This window comes from Marmota marmota, unplaced genomic scaffold, assembly GCF_001458135.2.
Source record: "Marmota marmota marmota unplaced genomic scaffold, marMar, whole genome shotgun sequence".
NCBI lineage: Eukaryota > Metazoa > Chordata > Mammalia > Rodentia > Sciuridae > Marmota > Marmota marmota.
The window spans coordinates 25,232,585-25,241,283 of NW_026000242.1; the positions used below are offsets into that span (position 1 = coordinate 25,232,585).

The following is an 8,699-nucleotide window of genomic DNA, read 5'->3' on the forward strand; positions in this document are numbered from 1 at the left end:
ATGACAAAGTGAGAGAGACTCGGGTGTTTGTGACTCACTTTCTTTACCAGGAGACCAACTGTTTCTGTCGCCGCTGGTATTGATGAAGTTCTCTCCTCCGCCGCTTTCTGATGATATCAGATCTCTGCCATGTTGGTATCCCATGAGAATGGCAGCATTTCGTTCCCTTTGCCGGGTGACCAAAGCAATGGGTGATTCCTGACCGGCCCTCACAAGCCCCGTCTCAGTCCTGTTGCCACTGCCTATGAAGGCTCGGTTGGTATTTACCTCCACAGTATTCAGCAGGACCCGGACCGAGAAGCAGCTTCCGCGGGTTCTTTATCCCTGGGCCAGAGCAGTTCCGGGAGCCGGAATTTGGCAGCTCCATGCTCGGTGTATGTTCTGATAAGAGCAGGCTCCAAGAAGCAGTTTCCGCAGGTTCTTTAGCACTGATCCTGAGTAATTTGTCTGCGAGCCGCAGGCGAATGGCAGCCTGAAATTACCTGTTCTATGGCTGAATGAGCTGCGATCAGTCGAAAACAGGGATGGTGACGTCACCTCTCCAAGATGGTGGCCGCTGGCTTCCTCTGTGGTCTGACCGGTGTGGAGAACCTAATTGGACCGCTTCCTTCCCCCATCTCAAAACCAGAATTCAGCACTGAGTATGGTGATTGCACAGCTGGCAGAAGCCCCTAGAAACTGCAGCGCTGTATCTATGCGTTGCTATCTCCTCGTTTCCCAGCGCGCGCCTCAGACTCTAGCTGCGGGGCGATTTGCTGAATAAGCAGCGTGACCCTCCGTGCCGACAAATCTCTCGCGTTTGAGCCCCCGTAGCTGATCCTCGTGCGATGGAAATCCTTCCTCTAGGTTTTGGAGCACCCCAATTTTGCTCGAAATTCCTAACAAGATAGCTTTTAGCCGTTCTAACTCGTCATTCTCCCGCACAGTGACGCGGTACACGGGGGTACTGCACTCCCTTCACCGCCATCTTCCGATGTTCAAAATATTCTTATATATATGGTTGTATTATGTATGCACTAATAAAAATGTCAATAAATTCAGTTTACTGGCTTTTAGACCATAGCCGACATGCTATTTTACAAAAAGTATAGAAAGATGAATAAAGTTAATGATCGCTTTTAATTAAGAATAAAAACAAGAAGAACAAACACAGGGAGCCATGTTGAGACTCAGTTTAAAGAGAGATTTTGTAAATGTTTACAAATATCTGTAGGTAGGTATAAATTGAAGGGCAGAAAGTTGAAAAGGTCAAAAAGAAGTAAACATCTTATAGAAGGTTATTTTTAAGGTCCTTAATTCAGGCTCTAAAATTCTGAGAAAGAACATGGTACTTGGTAGCAGATTTCATGGACATGGGATACTGTAATGTCCTAAGCTTGAATATTAACTCAAACACAGTCTAATGTTTTAAGACAATATGTTATAAAATACCTTAAGCCTCCAACAGAAATATTGAACTCCTAGGAGATAAAGGTGTGTTCTTGGCATGGAAAGGCAGTTATACACACACACACACACACACACGTACTTGAATCTTGGAGGAACCTTTCTTATGTGCTATAGTAGCAAATCTTAACCAATGTCAAGCAGCTGCTACCTTTAGAAAAGATCACATTGAGAGCTCAGTCCTTCAGAGTATTATAGCCTTCCAAGTGAATGACTGAATTACCTGAGCACTTTGGATTCATCTTTGACCATGTTGAAAACCAGAGAGCAGTACTAACCAACTTCTTGAATACCCATCCAAATGAAAATGAAAATACGTCCACATTAAACTGAAGCTAAAAATTGATTCAGAAATCTCTGGTCACAAAATTCTAAGAATTGTTTAGCAAAATGGAGAAGGGATGTATTTGAGGGAGCAGTGACCCTGATTCTGCCAGCTACAGCAGATGGCAGCTAAGCAGGGAAGTGAAAGGAAATGGCTACTCTCAATGTCCTTCTGTAAGCTCTCTTAAGAGTTCTCTACAGAAGCAAGGCAAATCTGGAACCCAGACAAGTCAGACTGTCCTTTAATCCCTTTCAATATAAAACACACACACCACAGAAGCTGAAGACAGGGAAGGGTGGGGAGACAGCAGGGGCCAGACTGGCACTGTTCCTGGAAATGCTGCCGGAGCTCTGCACTGAAAGTCCTGGATAAGGTGCACTGCCCCACGGGCTGGTGGGTAGAGTGAATGCTGAGGGTGTGTGTTTGACAACACACTACTACTGTCCATGTTTGAACCCTTTCAAGAACATGTTTGCAAGCTCTGTATGTTAATGATCTGATAGTGAAGAGGAGATATTAACAGGGCACATAAAAACTACCCCTTCTCAAATTGCTCCAAAGAAATAGTTGTCTTCTATTTCCAAAAATGCTTTGCCTGGGGGTAGGGTTGTAGCTCAGTGGTAAAGTGCTTGACTCACATGTATGAGGAACTGGGTTTGATCCTCAGCACCACATAAAAACAAATAAATAGTACATGTATGACTGCACATATGGTGCAACACTACATCTTATACAACCATAGAAATTTAAAGTTGTGCTGCAATTGTGTACAATGAGTCAAAATGCATTCTGCTGTCATATATACCTAATTAAAATAAAATTTTAAAAGAGAAAAAAGATGAAAAACAAAACAAAAACAAATAAATAAAATAAAGATTTTGTGTCCATCTACAACTAAAAATATTTTTTTAAAAAAAATGCATTGCCCATAACTAAGACTATATTGTCTCTCCCCAGCAGCACAATCAAAAAATGTCACCCATGCTTCATAGGGACTGTTCTTCATGGAGTGTTCTCTTCTTGCTAAATTTATCTTGTTTGTGGAAACACCTTATCATTTTGCAGTAATGTAGTTCTTATTAACATTCATATAGTATGAACTATGTCAAGATGGCACATTTAAGTTTACCATTTACATTCCTGATAACTATGCAGATGGTCACTTGTTTGATATTCCTGTCTTTCACTACTAGTTGATTCCACCTCAGGTGAACTGGATGTGAAGACAGTATTTGTGAAATGGAGGCACAACCATAATTATATTTGCCAAGTATTAATGCATTCAAGGAGAATTTTTCTCCTAGATGGACAATAGAGCAAGCCCCCTAAGACCAGAGGCTGCAGTACAGCATTTGATGAAAAAGACATTCAGCCTTTGAAAAGAAATTCAGATGGCTGTGTTAAGATCTGCACTGCCCAATTATTTGACCAACCCAAAACAGAAGAACTCCATGCAATTAGCTTTTCTCCATGGAATCGTTCTGTTTTTGAATCCAGAGAAGATATTGACTCAGAAAAAGCCTGAGGAAACTCACAATAATAGTGTTCATGCTGCTAGCCTATCATGGGTAAAGCCTGGGTCAGTCCAACTTTTTAGTAGAGAAGAAAAAGCAGTACCCCTTAAGAGATGCTGAATCTGGTATATCATGCTAGACTCTGATTTGGTTAAAGCTGAACTTTGGCAAAGGCCTGCTGAAGAGTAAAACAGCAAACAATGACTGACTAGTATCATTTTCCACATATATGTAAGCTCTAACAGCAAATTCAGGGACCCTCTCTTTAAGTGATACATTACTTCTATTAGAAACTAAAGATCATGAGGCTTATTTTTCTGAATATAATGCTAAAGCTAAGTTGCATTCATTTAAACTAACATAGCAAATAGTTCAACACTACTTAATAGTTTTAAAATCAGTGTTGTTAGGTAGGTGCATAGTTAAGATATGAAGTAGACAGGTATCTAGCACATTCAAATAGCAGAGACCTTTAAAGTGGGAGATCATGTGAATTTCAGCCTTCGTTCTACTGTCATACTGACTTACAAACTACTGTCACAGACATGCATATTAGTTGAAGTGAGAGCACTTATTTATACTTTTTTTTTTTCATTGCATACTTAATTTTTATGGCAAAACAAAAAGTGTTAAAATGGTTCCTAGTAAGGTCAAATTTTTAAGTGTTTTTAAAAGAACACTGAGACAAATTAAATTTAACAGTTTATTTGAGCAAGGAACAATTCACAAATCAAAGAGCTGTCAGAACCAGGTGTTTAGAGAGCTCTACCCAGTGGGGTGATCAGGGAACTTCTATAGATTGATGGTAGACATGTAGTAGAGAAATTACTCTGTTGGCTACAATGAGGAATCAGCCTTCTTTGGGCATGAAGTGATGGGGTATTTGCTTTATATAGGCATAGTCTAATCAGTTAGCTCACTGTGATTAGCTGTGTTTGACTGTTAGTGACTATTTGTTTTAAAATATATACTCCTAAGTTAGGTTTCAGGGTTTTTTAAAATATTTTAATTTTTAGTTATAGTTGGACACAATACCTTTATTTTACTTATTTATTTTTATGTTGTGCTAAGGATTGAACCCAGGGCCTCACACATGCTAGGAAAGTGCTCTAACACTGAGCAGCAAACCCCCAGGTTTCAGTTTCTTTACAAATTGGGCTCCCAATTTGTTATGTAAATATTCAAAGTATGGAGACAGCCTCAAGCTAATGCCTTACTAATTATTTAATTTAGTGATAATAATAATAAATAAATAATAATTTAATGACTAATGTCTGAATAGAAAAAAAATAAATTAATAAATAATTAACAAGAAAAAGAAAGCACACATACACAATGGTTTAGTCAGTTTTTTCACTGCTGTGACTAAAAGACCTGACACGAACAATTTTAGAAGAGGAGGAGTTTATTTGGGGGCTCATGGTTTTAGAGTTTTCAGTCCATAGACAGCAAATTCCATTCCTCAGAGCTTGAAGTAAGACTAAACATCATGGTGGAAAAGTGTAGTGGAGGGAAGCAGCTCAAGACATCACGCCAGGAAGCAGAGAGAGCAAGATCCAATCTGTAGTGACAAAATAAATATCCTAAATGCACACTCCCAATGACCCTCCTCCTCCAGGCCCAACCTACCTGCCTTCAGTTACCACCCAGTAAGTCTATCAGGGGATTAAATCACTGCTTGGATTAAGGATCTCGTAACCCAATCATTTCACCTTTAAGTCTTCTTACATTGTCTCACATATGACATGAGGGACACCTGACATCCAATCATAACACAAAAATACTCACAAACACATACCAATACACACATATTGATCAGAAGAGGGTACCTAAACACAAGGATAACCTTAAGAAAAAAAACAGTGACCAAGTGCAGAGGTAGAAAATTTCGGAGATAACCACTACATATTGAAGAAAGCTAAAGTATCTCTTTGGGGTTGTGTGCTTGCTATGGTTATCTGCAATATGGTATATCTGAGTATCCCATTTGAATTTCAATATATCTAAAATATGGGATATCTTATATCCCCCCCCCCAAAACTCCTGTGTTAGTGTGAGAATATTCTAGTGTGAAATGATTAGATTGTGAGAGCTATGACCTAATCAGTTTATCCTAGTATAAATGAACTGACTGGGTGGTAACTGCAGGTAGATCGGCATGGATGGAGGAAGTGGGCCCCTGGGAGTGTGCCCTGTAACGGTTATTCTACCCTGCTTCCCTTTTCCCCTTCTCCCTCTCTCTGCTTTCTGGCCACCATGAGGTGAGCTACTTTCCTCTGTCCTGTCCTTTGGCTATGATGGTCTGCCTCATTGTGGGCCTGGAGCAATGGACATGGCTTTCTATAGGCTGAGACCTCTGAAAACATGAACCTCAATAAACTTTCCTTCCTTTAAGTTGGTCTTGTTGGAGATTTTTCACAGTAACAAAAAGCTGACTAAAATATTGCCAATGAAGAGAACTCTAAACAAACACTGTCAAAGTAGATACATTTGGTGGATATTTATAAACCAGGGAAGGATAAGGGAAAAAATCTGAGCTGGTCCCTCATGAAATCAGACTTTCTGGCACAACCTCCCTTGTAAGTGTGAGCTTGGGAATAGTTACGACCCAGGACTTAGAAAGAGAGGCCAAAGACCCATCAAAATTTTTTAAATGCCAATTTGGGATAAAAGCTGGAAATGGCAATGATCTTTCCTTCCAGCAATTAAAGGATCACAGCAAGACATGCCATGTCAGACTCTGGGAAGATTAAAAAATGAGATCCCCAAATAAAAGTGGAAGCCAAGAATTTGAAAAAGGTTAATGAAAGTGAGATAAAGAGGTGGTAGCTGGAAATTTCATCTTAATTAATTTTTCTTATAGTTTTTAAGCTCAGGACATCTAGGATTATGGAGGAAATCTCTCCCAAGGCAATCAGTTTGACTTTAATTCTTGAAAGCAAGTTCACATACCCAAATTTTAGAATGCTCAGAGAGAATATAAAATATCTGAATCACAATTTAACTATGAGAATAACTGCTTAGAGAAAGAAGATGCCCAAGTACATAAAACACATTTATAAAAAGATATTGCAATACAGAAAACTTTGGTTGGGGAAGAAAATTTATTTAGACAATAATTCATGGGGTTTTTTCTCCCTGCTACAAAGAGTAAAAGAAAGAAAGGTATAGATGTTCCTCACCCCAAGAAGTATTCATGAGTTCAGAATCTAAGCTCCCTATCCTCAGAAATCTTATGTGATGGAACCCAAAATGAGAGGTTACCACCAATAGAAAAAAAAAATTCCCCCAGTTTCTGTCATCAAATCTTGTTTGAGAAAGGATAAATCGATGTGGCATATAATCTCATTCAAGGATTTACAGGTACAAAGGGCTCAAAAGTGAAAATAAAGGATGTGCTTCCCCAGGACTGTGAAGAAAATTAATACTAGACTTCCAGGAAGCAATGAAGGATCATGCTTCTCTGTCACAATAAGAGGCAAATGCAGGACACCAGTTAGTGCTTGCCCAGAATAGAAGACTTAAGAGCATCCAAGTATTCTATGGTAAGAAACTATAACCACTGGAGAAGACTCTTTTGAAGATCTTTAAATCCACTCTGAGGAAGAATGAGGATCATGCAATACAGTGGCATTATGGAACATTAAGAAGGACTTAGATGGTCACATGGGTACTGTTTTAATCAGCTTTGTATCACTGTGGCCAAAAGACCTGACAAGAATAATGTAGAGAAGGAAAAATTTATTTGAGGCTCATGGTTTTCAAGGTCTCAATCTATAGATGGCTTACTCCCTTGCTCTGGCCCCTAAACATCAAGGTGGAAGGGTGTGGCAGTTCAGGACATGGAACTAAGAAGCAGAGAAAGCACTCTGCTCACCAGGGACAAAATATAAAACCCAAAGTTATGCCCCCGTCACCTACCTCCTCCAGCCATACCCTACGTGCCTACGGTTACCACCAAGTTAATCCATATCAGCGATTAATCCACTGATTAGGTTATAAATCTCATAGTCTAAACATTTCCCCTCTGAATATCCTTGCACTGTCTCACACATGAGCTTTTGGGGAATGCCACATATCCATACCATAACAGGTACCATATTGAATGGTCATATATGTCCTATGGGTTACAATACCAGTATGACCTTTGCACACTGAAAACCTGAGACTTCCTTCACTCTCTCCAGATACCCATATTCTAACACATTTTCAGAAGCCTAGAGAGAAATACTTAAAACATGGGTGAGATGGAGTTTCCTGATATCTTGAAGAATGGAGAATAAAAAGCAGATTTTATTTGAATCTGGTTTTGAGGAATAAATTATACCCATTATAGCACTGATTGGTTCCCCATCTTTGAAACAATACTTATCTCCTATTTTTACAAATGAATCTACTGACAATTATAGTAAACTATTGGGAGATAATGTTCACTGATTTCATATATACTTCTTTGTTCAACACATGTTTTTGAGCAGCTCCTCTATACCAAACACAATGTTCTGGACCAGGTATTAATGTATAAGCCAGACATGGTTGTCATCTACCCTCATGACACTTTAATTATTAGTCATTAGTGGTCCATATGCCAAATTTCTGGTTCAAATTTCTCAGACATTTTTCATAAAAATGTTTACTTCCCTTTTATTCATTATTTGTTCAGGTTGAACATTTTGTACAGAGCATTTCAGTCCCTAAACTCCAATAAATGATTAAAAGCAAAAGCAGCTGGGTGCAGTGGCTCATGCCTATAATCCCAGTGGCTCAGGAGGCTGAGGCAGGAGGATCTCAAGTACAAAGCCAGCCTCTGCAAAAGCAAGGCACTAAACAATTTAGTGAGACCCTGTCTCTAAATAAAATACAAAATAGGGCTGGGGATATGGCTCAGTGATCAAGTGCCCCTGCGTTCAAACCCTAGTACTCACCTACCCAAAACAGCAAAAGCAATAGCAAATACTTCTCATCTCCTTCAATATTCAATAAACATTTACAAAGTACTTATTTTGTGACAGGCACTGTAGGTGCAGGATATATACAGTGACTAGTGTAAAACTCCTTTTCTTTATGGGGCTTACATTATAGTAAGACATTATAAAAAATGAAAAAGTAAATGAAAGAATACCAGATGAGGGTAACTCCCAGAGATAATAAAGCCAGGACTTGACATCTTCATATGGGAAAACCTTATGGTTTTTTTTAATATACAGCCTATATAAAGAAGACAATTTTTTGCCGCAGTCTGGCTGGGCACAAATAACCGAGCCGGGACAAAGCCTTGTAGATTCAAACAGCAACACTTTATTCCCCAACTCTCATCGGCACTACACACACCACACAGGAACTCTCCCTAATGCCAGCCACACCGCTCCTCCAGGAACACACCACACACCAACCGGAAATCCCACCACTGGAAC

At 39.4% G+C, this 8,699-nt stretch overlaps 1 pseudogene; it reads left to right on the forward strand.

Moving 5' to 3' along the window:
* Positions 1 to 1,068: 1,068 nt before the first annotated feature.
* LOC107145721 lies at positions 1,069 to 3,785 on the forward strand (annotated as a pseudogene).
* The last annotated feature ends 4,914 nt before the right edge of the window (positions 3,786 to 8,699 follow it).